Genomic DNA, 13,510 nt, shown 5'->3' on the forward strand with positions numbered 1-13,510 from the left:
AAATGACAAACTCTTTTTCATAGTATTGTGTTGCGTACAGCGGATTCAAAAATTTCATTATTGGCAATCGAGTTATCGCACTTAAAGCCATCGTTGTATTTTGTGATGGACTGTTGCCTCTCAAACTATATATTCTTACCACTTACAGTGTCATCTTGACTGATTTTAAATAAAAGTGAGTTCATTCTTCACAAACCACATTAAAAACGAAAGTCCAGAAAATAGTCCTGCTCCCTGAAATGTGCCAGAAAGGAGAAATAGAATATGGTTCAAGGAAAAGCATTTATATTGGCCAAGAGACACCTGAAAAAGTGCTCAACATCACTCGGCATCAGGGAAATACAAATCAAAACCTCAATGAGATACCACCTCACACCCGTCAGAATGGCTAAAATTAACCGCTTAGGAAATGACAGATGTTGGCGAGGATGGAGAGAAAGGGGAACCCTCCTACACTGTTGGTGGGAATGCAAGCTGGTGCAGCCACTCTGGAAAACAGTATGGAGGTTCCTCAAAAAGTTGAAAATAGAGCTACCCTACGACCCAGCAATTGCACCACTGGGTATTTACCCCAAAGATACAAATGTAGTGATCTGAAGGGGTATGTGAAACCCAATGTTTATAGCAGCAATGTCCACAATAGCCAAACTGTGGAAAGAGCCAAGATGTCCATCGACAGATGAATGGATACAGAAGATGTGGTATATATATATACAATGGAATATTACTAAGCCATCAAAAAAATGAAATCTTGCCATTTGCAATGACGTGGATGGAACTAGAGGTTATTATGCTAAGTGAAATAAGTCAATCAGAGAAAGACAAGTATCATATGACCTCACTGATATGAGGAATTCTTACTCTCAGGAAACAAACCGAGGGTTGCTGGAGTGTTGGCGGGTGGGAGGGATGGGGTGGCTGGGTGATGGACATTGGGGAGGGTATGTACTATGGTGAGCACTGTGAATTGTGTAAGACTGCTGAATCACAGAACTGTACCTCTGAAACAAGTAATATATGTTAAAAAGAAAAAAAGAAGATAGTAGGAAGGAAAAATGAAGGGGGGAAATCAGAGGGGGAGACGAACCATGAGAGACGATGGACTCTGAAAAACAAACTGAGGGTTCTAGAGGGGAGGAGGGTGGGGGGATGGGTCAGCCTGGTGATGGGTATTAAAGAGGGCACGTTCTGCATGGAGCACTGGGTGTTATGCACAAACAATGAATCATGGAACACTACATCAAAAACTAATGATGTACTGTATGGTGACTAATATAACATAATAAAATAAAATTAATTAAAAAAAGAAAAAGCATTTATTGTCCACATGAACATTTTTAGAGCATGTAAATTTTCAAAATGCAGTGAAAACCATCCTCTTCAACATGATCTGAACAAGCAGTTTATCGATTTATGAGAGAAGAAAAGCTAGATAAGACAGGGAATCATGTCTATTCTGTTAACATCCATTAGGCACACTCCCTGCCAATCTGCAGGAAAGCCAAGGCCCTTCTTTAAGCATATGTCTGAGGACAGGTCTGCAGTTTTTCTTGCATAAACTACACCCATGGGAGTATGATCTCTAGTATTGATTTCTTTAGGGAACAAAACTTAAAAATACTTGCAAAGTGATGTGAGGACGTATTCTGGATTTAAAATTTTTCCCTCTATTTTTACAATTGTCTCATACTCTGTTTTTTTAAGACTCACCTTTATCAGGGTGTCTGGCTGGCTTGGTTGGTGGGGGGATGTGACTCTTGATCTTGGGATTGTGAGTTTGAGCCCCATGTCAGGTGTAGAGATTACTTAAAAAAAAGTCTTAAAAAAAAAAAAAAGACTCACCTTTATCAACCCTTTCCAAAGCCTTTAATTCTTTGTTTTCAAAATCATGTTCCATCATTTCATATGTAATTAATCTAATAAAAGTACAATCAGAATATATACTTTTGGAAAGTAGTCAACAACTCCTGGCGAACATACAACTCACTTACTTGATGGGAATGGGAGTTGGGGGTAGTGATGGAGGGAATGTGCCTGAGTAGCCTGTTGGCCATGAAGGTCAGGTGTCGGTTGCATCAGTGTGGTTTACAGGAGACTGGAGAGAGAGACGAATCTGCCAGTCACTTAGACGGAGGGTGATAAAAGACAGCTTCCACTGCACAGCAGTAAGGGCAGCCTCTGGGAAGCCAAGTCACTTTCCCCCCACTCCAGTGTCTTTTCGATGGTGGGGCAGGAACGAGAGAGCTTGCAGTAGCTGCAGTTTGAGGAAAACTGGCCACCTCTTTACAGTAAAAGCTAAGACTTTTCAACTGGGTTTGGCAATCAGCTTGAGATACAATGCTGTGTAAATGCATCTACCTTAGGCCAAGTATTTCCATAAGCCCAGAGTTCCATGCCAGGCTGGCTTACTAACCTCACTTTCAAATGAGCCCAGCTATGCCCTTAGTGTATTAAGACAGCTTGCTGCAGGGGCAAACTCATCATACAGTTAACTTGATATATCAAGTCTTAGAGTATAGAAGTAGGCAAAAGAATGACAAGCCAGAGAGAGTTAATATATTTTTATCCTTAGGATACAGGGAGGAGCGCCATTACACTGAGAAATTGGTAGCTTTGATACTATTCTACCCCCAGGATAGATATTTCTATCAATTTATCACACTAATCTAAGCAAGGTCATACATGTGAGAAATTGTTTTTTGTTTGTTTGTTTTTTAAGATTTTATTTATTCATTTGAGAGAGAGACAGAGACAGAGCATAAGCAGGGGGAGAGGGAAAAGGAGAAGCAGAATCCCCGCTGATCTGGGAGCCCAACGTGGGACTTGATATCAGGACCCCGGGATCATGACCTGAGCTGAAGCAGATGCTTAACCATCTGAGCCACCCAAGTGCCCTCAAGAAGTTTTTTTTTTAAATAAATTCTAAGTATTATGATTTCATTAACCAGATTATTTTTAGAATCATAATCCAATCCACAGGTAATCCAGGCTTGCACTTTCCAAATGATATCCACTAGCTTCATGTGGCTATTGAGCCCTTGAAATGTGTCTACTCTGAATTGAGATATGCTATAAATGGAAATACAAACCGGATTTTATGAAAATGGTAAAATATTCACAATCTGTTATAGACATCTCTATAACACAATTTTTGCAATGGGACAATAGTTTTAAATTTTAGAATAAAATACCTTAACTTGCAACTTGATGAATATAATAACAAAGCAACAGTTCAGTAAGGCATTAAGTTCACTATTAAAAGCAATTAGTAAATATTTAATAGTCGTTTTGTTTTCTAGGCCCTATCTGTAAGTTATTCATTTACATTTTGTTGTTTTATTTCTCACATTTCCTATGTGGTAACTACTGATTTATTCCTTCTTTCATACAATCATATGCTACTGTATCTTCAATAACTGATTTAAATTCTATTAAAATTAACATGAGAAAATTCTTGTCCATCATTTTGTTTCAATAGGCCAAAGTGAACCACAAACAAAACTTGACATATACCTTGTTACCAAAGAAAGAATAACAATTGGTACAAGGGAAAGAACATGGGTCTTAGAATAAACAGACCTGGGTTCACTGCCACTCACAATGTGATCTTAAGTTGGATACTAAGCCATGTAACCTGTTTGAATTCCAGTTTCTTCATCCAGTAAAATGATGGATGCCATCTCTCAGGAATATCGTTAAGAAGCAAATGAAATAATGTACATACATTTCTAACACCGTAGATAGATGCTCAATAAAACATAGCTGCAAATATTTTTATTATTCCTATAGAATGCAGTCAACCTAAAAATTATCAGGAAACAAAAACGTAAGTTAAAAGTGAAAAGGTAAGTTAAAGGAGAGACCTCACTTTATCTAGTCAGCAATTCGGTTTGTTAATGGATACGGACTTATCTGCCAGGTCACTTAGATGGAGGGTGGTCTCTGGGAAGCTTAATTCTTTTGTTGTAATATAATAACATAATATTATATTAGCAGCTAACACATATTGATCACTATACTCCAAGTGCTGTGGTAGACATTTACTTACATTTACTTTTATTTACAATAACGAGCAAATCTGTATATCCCTAGATGCCATGGCATAACACTGTCTTTTCCTCCTAACTAGATATTTGGCTTACATTAAAGAACTAAACTAGGGCACCTGGGTGGCTCAGTCAGTTGAGCATCTGCCTTCGGCTCGGGTCATGATCCCGGGGTCTCAGGATCGAGTCCCACATCGGGCTTCTGATGCCGGCGGGAAGTCTGCTTCTCCCTCTGCCTCTGACCCTCCCTCTTCTCGTGCTTTCTCTCCCTCAAATAAATAAAATCTTTAAAAAAAAGAACTAAATTAATTAATAACTTTTCAAGATCTTCTTTTTAAAACATTTTCTACAGATTCCTTTCACCTGTTACTCTATACCAGCCACATGCTTGCTCCTATCATCACCCCTAACTCAGTCCAGCTGTTCTTAAGGACTGGCTCCCACGTTGAGTACGGTCCTAAAGACCACTGCCCTTTAATGCACTTTATATGTTGCCAGTCTTCTGCCCTGGCTTCTGACCCCTTAGTTATAGGCTCCCTGCATGGAATTCTGAAGTGCCAAGAGATGGGTATTCTATAAAGGGCTTTCTGCTGTGTTATAATGATGGGAATATAAAAAGCAGACTTTTTCACCTATGCTTAAAGTCTGTAAGACAGCCCTTCTGTCCGGAAGAAGTCCAGCCAGGCTAAGCCTGCAGTAATGCTTTATGTCAGCAAACATTAGCCTTAACTATGAGGAGCAAAATGGCAAAATAACAACAGCTTAAATAAGATAAAAGTGGTCTGGTAAGCTGAAAGGTGGCTCTACCATAGCATCCTCAGGGACTCAGGCTCCTTCCGTCCCCAGACCTTGGCCCTTCTTCTCATGGTCTAAGGCTGCATTTTATTTTATTTTTTCAAATATTTTATGTATTTATTTGTCAGAGAGAGCGAGCGAGCACAGGCAGGGAGAGGAAGAAGCAGACTCCCTGCTGAGCAGGGAGCCCAATGTGGAACTCGATCCCAGGACCCTGGGATCATGACCTGAGCCGAAGGCAGATGTTTAACCGACTGAGCCACCGAGGCATCCCAGGCTCTGCATTTTAGGCAGCAAGAGAGAGGAAAAGACAGAAAAGGAAAAAGTAGGTGACTTTTCAGCTCATTAACCAGAACCTAGTCATATGACTATGCTTATTTACAGAAAGCTGGAAAATGTACCCAGCCATGTAGCCAGCAGCCATGTACCCAGCCCAAACCAGGCATTTTATCACCCTTGAAGATAGCAAAGAGGCATTGGAGAACCACCAGCAATCTCTATCACTCAGTCCAACTGAGCTGTGCAGGCTTTGGCCTTGGTCTGACCTCTGATCACACATCGCTTGTTCTTATCACTCATGTCTCATGACCTTTATAGCCAGAATACTCCAACCCTTAGCCACACTCACTTATCTACTTCATCCCCCAAAGAATTCAAAGTGCCATAAATATATACATTTATCAAAATGACAAAGAAAGGGAGCTTCCTGCCAGTAAAAGCACAGATGAAAATACAAGATGAACAAAAGCAGTTATTTCTCTCCCAAGATCTATGATAAATATCTGGGCTTCTTGACCCTGCCAACTCCCTTGCCGCCCCCTCTCATCCAACCACACCCTCTGCCTGTCTGTCCAGTGCTCAGCATGCAGACAAGCCTGTGTCGAGTCTATACCATGCTTAGCCATTCCACGTCAGAGTCTGCTCAGCCCAGGCCACAGAAGCCGGATGTAACTCCTTGTCCCGCATCCACATCCCAGAGTGTGTTGCTGCAACCGGCGTTAAACAGCTACCACCCAGAAACAGCACTGCCCATCCCATGGCAGAAAAAGTCAAACATACCTACAAACATTTGCTGTTTTCCCCAAAGGGGAAAAAAGCAAGCAAAAGGTTACAGTTGCCTTCTTGTTTTCATTTTTTCCTCTAAGTGCAAAGAGAGAGTAAAAAGTCCATTGTAATCTTTCACACCTATAGTTCACACCTCTAATCGTTTCCAGCTCGGTACAGACTGGTTGAAACACATGTAAATAAAGCAAGCCTAAGTAACTGCAAATATCCTCTTAGAGTGGCCGGGACCGCAATGCAAGCCCGGTATGTGCACAAGTAAATGTCTGAAACTGATCCAGGGGATGGAGCTGTTTTGAGCACTGACATTTCTTAAAAGGTTTTGTTTATTATTTCTATCTGATAATTAGACTAGCCAGAATTCTGGCTCTGTAACAAAATGCCTATAATCTTAATATGATTTTTCTTTTTCAGGCTATATTTTCAATGTTCCTGTTCCTGAAGGAGCCATGATTGTGCAGGATTAAGAGCTTTCTTTCTTTACCTGTTAGAAAGGAGGGAGGGAAGGAAGGAAGGAAGGAAGGGAGGGAAGAGAGGGGGAGAGGGAAAGGGAGAGGAGAGGACTCATGCAGCTGTAAGAGGCTCCTCAATCAGAAAGGCACTGTACTTGGTTCTGCTACTGCCATCTCAAAATTCTTAAAACTTTTATCTTTAAGGAGGTGGGCAGGGAGATGGGCAAAATAGGTGATGGTGATTAAGGAAGGAACTTGTGATGAGCACTGGGTGTTGTATGGAAGTAATGAATCACTAAATTCTACACCTGAAACCAATACTACACTGCATGTTAACTAACTGAATTTAAATAAAAATTTGGAGAGTAAAATAAAATCTTCTTCTTAGAAAAAAAATTTATCTTTGACTTGTGAGTTAAGTCAAAAGGACAGTGGAGCATACGCATGATCAGGGGTACAATGTACAGTATGTCCCCGCCCCCCCCCCCCGCCTCCCCCCCCCCCATTCACCTACTGCTCACGGTGCCCAGTGAACACGGAATTCCCATGGGCCCGTGATGTCCGATGAAACTCAAAGTGAGTACAAGGTAAGTACATTACATTTATGATTAAGTGGGTCACTGACAGCCCCGGAGAACCAGAACTTGCTTCCAATACAAAAAGAAGGCAATGGCATTCTGAGAAACCTGAGTGAACAACCAGGTGAACCCACCACACCCTTTTTTATCTGTGTTATTTTTCTGTATTAGCAAATCGCATCAACTGAAAACCATGGCATGGAAGGAAAGAGAAAGACAGAGTCACCTATAATTCCTTCCCTTTCTCGTCCTTGTAAGCTGAAGGTAGAGAGGGTTGGCAGGTGTGAGTATCAAGAAAAGAAAGAAAAACAGTCGATTAGTTTCGTGGACTGTTCTCACTGTTCTGGTAAGAATTAAATATGTATTCATATAGGAACTATGGAAAATGGATCATGTAATTTTGGCAATTCCACATATGATTTAAATGCTCTTATATCTGCATTTAAAACTGGCATTACACAATATAAAGATGAATAAAATCCATGCTAATAAGTTAAATTTTTAAATTTTCTTTACCTACGATGACATTAAATAGCAAATAAACAATATCATGACAGGTTGAGAGACCATGGAAGAAAGGATACTAAAGAAAGGTACTAAAACATTTTAGTACCTTTAAGTATTTAAATACTTTAGTACTTTCCCCCTGCTTTTTGAACAAAGGCCCCATATTTTCATTTTGCACTGGGTGCCACAAATTATGTAGCTGGCCCTGTATTGATCTCATTTTCACTTCTAACCTCATTGTCTTTTACTTTGAATTGTTGTCATATTTGCTGATCAGGCTCAAAGCGAGCCTCCTTGTGAGTAAGGTCTCCCCCAACTGAGAGCAGAAGGGTGTTTTCCGTTATCCAAAACCTGAGGTGATAAGGGAACCAAACTGTTTTGTATACATTTCTCACCTGGTAAGTAAGCTGGCCCTTTATTCTGTGATATTTCAAGCACATTTGCTGGAAACTTATTAACACCCTCCACCAGGTGTCTCCAGCAGATCTGTGCAGGCCCTTATGTGATATTAAAGACAAATGATAGCGAGGTTCTTGTCTTGGCTAACCTCTTCCAATAGGTTGCTTTTAAACTACATTATTATGTGTTAAATATGCTGCTTTCTTTAAACAACTCATTCCTTTTATTGTGTTTTAAGTATTCTTTTCGTTCCATGCTTCTTAAAGAACTGGAACATAGGAGGAAGTGGAAACAAGGAGGAAAATCCATCACCCAGACACAAGGACTGCTGACATTTTAGTCCACTTCCCTAGAGTTGTTTTCCTTCTGTGCAGAAGAGAGTGAAACCATGAGCCACAGAGTGGGAGAAGATCTCTGTAATATATATCTGGTCAAGGACCTGTACCCCGAAGAGATAAAGGCCTCCTACAGATCAACCAGAAAAATAAAGCCCAATTTAAAAATGGCCACATGCTTTTTCACAACAGCTTTGCCGCCAGAACACGGCTGCCGTGCAAACCACCACGAAACCTAAACCAAAACGGGAAGGGAAAAACTCCTATCAACATCGTCATCCCTGGACACGTAGACCGGGGCAGAGGTCTACCACTGCTGCTTATCTGATCTCCCAGTGTGGTGGCATGGACAAAAGAACTACTGAAAACTTGGAGAAGGCGGCTGCTGAGATGGCGAAGGGCTCCTTCAAGGATGCCTGGGTCTTAGATCAACTGAAAGCTGAACGTGAACGTGCTATCACCACTGATAACTCCTTGTGAAAATTCGAGACCAGCAAGTATTACGTGACCATCATTAACGCCCCAGGACACAGAGACTTCTCAAAAACATGATTGCCGGCACATGTCAGGCTGACTGTTCTGAGGGCCCTGATTGTTGCTGCTGGTGTTGGTGACTTTGAAGCAGGTAGCTCCAAGAACTGGCAGACCCGTGAGCGTGCCCTTCTGGCTTACACACTGGGTGTGAAACAACTAATTGTCGGCGTTAACAAAATGGCTTCCACCGAGCCACCCTGCAGCCGGAAGAGATGCGAGGAAATCGTTAAGGAAGTCAGCACCTACATTGAGCAAATTGGCTACAACCCCGACACAGTAGTATTTGTGCCAGTTTCTGGTCGGAATGGTGGCAACATGCTGGAGCCAAGTGCTAACATGCCTCGGTTCAAGGGATGGAAAGTCACCCATAAAGATGGCCATGCCAGTGGAACCACACTGCCTGAAGCTCTGGATGGCATTCTGCCACCAACTCGTCCAACTGACAAGCCCTTGCGTCTGCCTCTCCAGGACGTCTACGAAATTGGTGGTATTGGTACTGTCCCTGTGGGCCGAGTGGAGAAAATCAAGCAAATGCTCAACTGCAGTAGAAAGAGTAAATATATCATGGTATACTAAAATAGAATGAAACACTGTGGACCAATCAATGTACATTATGCCTAATGGAAGAACACAGAAAAAGCATGTACTATATGATACCATTTATCATTCATATGATGTTCAAAACCAAGCAGAACTAATGGAAAGCACCATCAAGATCCCTGTTCAGGAATGGTCTTCTTCGGAAATGCCTCAGCTGACCCAAGATCACAATCCCAACCCTGGGGATGAAGGCCTTCACTGAAATTTGGGATAACTCTTTAGTGCCTTCTGAGCTTCAGAGTTTCTGTACAGTTAGTTGAAGGCTTTGTTGACATTGCAATTCAACTCCTACCTCTGCGCAATCGTGCTTCTTTCCTTCCCCTTCTCTTCTCTCCCACAATGATTGGTCCCAGTCACATAGTAATCTGAGTCTGCTTCCCTGGGAACCTAATCTAAGTGAGAGTAGTAGTTACCTTTGGGGTGGCAATGACTGGAGAAGGGCAAGAGAGAGCTTTTTGGGGTATCAGTAATGTTCTATACCTTGATGGCAGCTACACATGAGTGCTTACTTTGTAAAAATTCATTGAGCTGTATAAATTTTGTATATTTTACTATATGTATGTTATACTTCAATTAAAACAAGCCAATGAATATACTTGAAGAATGTCTATATTTGAACATTTTTCTAATTATTCCATCAAGATAAATTCCTAAAAGTGGAATTGCTAGATCAGAAATGGACATTCTAAATTTAGGTGTCTATTGACAAAGGGTCCTCCAGAAAAGATTTACCAACTGATACCTTATGATCAGAGGATGAGAATGTTCATTCTCCACATCCTTGCCAACACTAGATAGCATCAACTGAAACAAGTAGATCAGGTTGTTTTAATATTCTATTGCTCTTCTTAAAACTAATTACATGCTGGGCGCCTGGGTGGCTCAGTTGGTTAAGCGACTGCCTTCGGCTCAGGTCATGATCCTGGAGTCCCTGATCAAGTCCCGCTTCGGGCTCCCTGCTCAGTAGGGAGTCTGCTTCTCCCTCTGACCCTAACCCTTCTCATGTGCTCTCTCTCAGTCTCTCTCTCTCAAATAAATAAATAAAATCTTAAAAAAAAAAAACTAATTACATGCTGATGATTAGTCAGCCAATTTTAAGTAATTAGTGAACTCTACTGTATTCCTTGAATTATACCATTTTATCATGCAAAGTAGATAAAAGCTTAAATATTTATATTTAAAAAACCAATATGCAGACATTATAGAGAGGCAAGTTTGAACTCAATACAAGAAGCTTGTATTTGATTCCCAAATTTATAAAAGGAAAAATGGAAAAGAGGGGGGCATGGATTGGAATAAGGAAAAGCCCTAATCTCTCTTTCAAACCCCAGACCTACATTTCTAATTGCCTGCCCGCCATTTCCACCTCCAAGTCTTGCCAGTCCACGGAACTCAACAGCTCCCAAAGTAGTCACCTGTCCCATCCTGCCCTTCCCTCCTCTATTAGACTCCTCTCACACTCTAATTTTCTGATTCTAGATCTCCTCTTCCATATCCTGCCCTGAGGGAAAACTCTGGGGTCCTGTTCTCTTCCTTAAGCTCTTTCTCCCCACTCTCTCCCCATTTCCTGGCCTCCAACATCCTTTCATCCTTCAAACTCCCCGGTCACCACTTTTGGCCAGACCTCCCTTGCCTCTGACTCCCCCCCCCCACACAGGTACTGCGACAGGGCTCTGAGGAACCTGCATAGTTGGAAGAAAACCTAGACTGGGGTCAGAGTGAAATCTGCTGCTGTGGGTGATATGTGACTGTGGATGGGGACAACTCCTTGTGCTACGGTCTCTTCACTGGCAGGACAGTCACAAGGGGCCCTTTCGATGCCAATACTGCACAACTGATTCTTTTTTTTTTTGCTATCTTTTTTATTATGTTCCGTTGCCCCTGTATAGTACATAATTAGTCCTTGATGCAGTGTTCAGCGATTCATTAGTTAAGCATAACACCCAGTGTTCATCACAGCATGTGCCCTCCTCAATACCCATCACCCTGTTACCCCCTCCCCCCACCCTCTCTCCTCTGAAACCCCCAGATTGTTTCTCGGGGTCCACAGTTTCTCATGGTTCATCTCCCTCTCTGATTTCTTCCCCTTTGGATTTCCCTCCCTTCCCTTATGGTCCTCTGTGCTATTGCCTATGTTCCACATATGAAACCATGTAATTGTCTTTCTCTTAACATAACCCCCTCCAGTTCCATCCATGTCGATGCAAATGGTGGGTATTCATTGTTTCCGATGGCTGAATAATATTCCCTTGTGTATATGGACCACATCTTCTTTATCCATTCATCTGTTGAAGGGCATCTCGGCTCCTTCCACAGTTTGGCTATCGCAGACATTGCTGCTATGAACATTGGGGTGCATGTGCCCCTTCTTTTCGCTACATCTGTGTCTCTGGGGTAAATACCCAGGAGTGCAATTGCTGGGTCATAGGGTTGTACAACTGATTCTACGTCAGGTTCTCATTTCCCTTAAAACTCTCCGGTGACTTTCTATTACTCCTAGGGTAAGTCGGCATACAAGGCCTTCCTCCTGCCTCCCGCTGCCTGCCCCCCAGCCCAAGGAAATGAAGAAAGAAAAATAGGTGAGACTCTAAGAAAAGATTTTGAGACTCTTATCACCTAGCTGCTTTTTACTGGGCTTCTCATCCTTTTACCCTCAACTTAGGAACTGCAAAAAAAGCCTTCAAGGGAAATTGCATACAAAGCACCAGGCTCACTGCTCTATATTCTTCTTTTCTCTGGGATGTTAAACCCTCAGATCTTGGCTGCCCAATCTCTAAATTCCAATTTCTCTCTCCCTAGTCCAGTGAGACAGCTGCGAGCTGGAACTGTCTCTGTCTTTAGGTCTCGCAACGTGAATTTGAGAATACCTTGAGGTAAGCAAAGATTTCTTGAGCAAAACACTAATCATAGTGGGAAAACTGGAGATAACCTCAATGATCATCAATAAAAGAATGGTCAAAATAGCTTGCAGTCTATATTTAATGGTATGTTACGCAACCAATGAACAGAAAGAGTTAGGCCTAGATGCCTTGTTATGAAAATTCACTCTGGGTATAGGGTGATGGTGTATTGTGTATTGTGTTGCCAAGTGAAAAAAAACAATGTACAAAAGAGTGATTTAGTCTGTAAATAAAAAAAAAATTTTTTTTTAAAGCCTGTAAGTATATACACCAAACTATTCATGGTAATTATGCCAATGGATAGGATTACAAGAGAATCTTCATTTTCTGTATCCTTGTAGTTTGTTTCCATATCTACACAAGAATTACTTTTACAACTAGGAAAAAGAGTGAAATAAAGTTGATACAACATTTTTTTAAGAAAAAAGGAACATTTGGGGGTGCCTGGGTGGCTCAGTTGGTTAAATGTCTGAACTCTTGATTTCAGATCAGGTCATGATCTCAAGGTTGTGGGATTGAGCCCCATGTCGGGCTCCGTGCTCAGCAGAGTCTGTTTGTCTCTCTCCCTCTGTTCCTCCTCACTCTCTGTCTCTCTCTCTGAAATAAATAAATAAAATCTTAAAAAAAAAAAAAGTAACATTTGGGCTACAGGTTATATATACCCTCTGGAAGGTAAACTTGATGAGAGTAGGGACTTTTAGATCCATGTGGCTGTGTTCCCAGAACAGTGAGTCATAAAGTGGGCACGTAGTAGTAAATATTAGTCAAATGAATGAATATGTCCAAGTCTTTGATATGAATGTTAAGACAGTAGAGCTAGTTTCCTAATATATTTAGTAATCTCTAAGGAGTAATACACATGGTATTATGGAAAATATATTTTAAGGGGGATCACTTAAATACAGACATGTACTTTTCCTCAAATAACAAACATTCCTAAAATACGCTTTAAGTATATTTCTTTTTCTGCTAAGACTGTAAGCTCCTTAATATCATGGCCTGTTGTTTGGTGTGTGCTCTGTATTACTCCACTTCAATAAGGACTGTACCAGAACTTTGAGCACCTAATAAATATTAACTGAATAATTGCTCAATAATTGATAATTTATTACTTATTATCGGTGATAAAAATGATTTATCACTGGTATTTAAGGATGTAAACTTTATTCCTATTTTATTTTAGCAATATTTTAAATGTAGTAGAAAGTCGAATTACAATCTAGTTAAGTGAAGATAGATGGAATTCGAGTTCCTTTTACATTTCCTATATGTCATGTCATCATATCTTCAATATAGGATACA

The 13,510-nt window shown here is 41.0% G+C and overlaps 1 pseudogene; it reads left to right on the top strand.

Annotated features, from left to right (window-relative positions):
• The first annotated feature begins 8,386 nt into the window (after positions 1-8,386).
• On the top strand, positions 8,387-9,284 carry LOC123324329 (annotated as a pseudogene).
• Positions 9,285-13,510: the final 4,226 nt, after the last annotated feature.

The sequence above is a fragment of the Neomonachus schauinslandi genome, chromosome 3 (genome assembly GCF_002201575.2).
Source record: "Neomonachus schauinslandi chromosome 3, ASM220157v2, whole genome shotgun sequence".
NCBI classification, from domain to species: domain Eukaryota; kingdom Metazoa; phylum Chordata; class Mammalia; order Carnivora; family Phocidae; genus Neomonachus; species Neomonachus schauinslandi.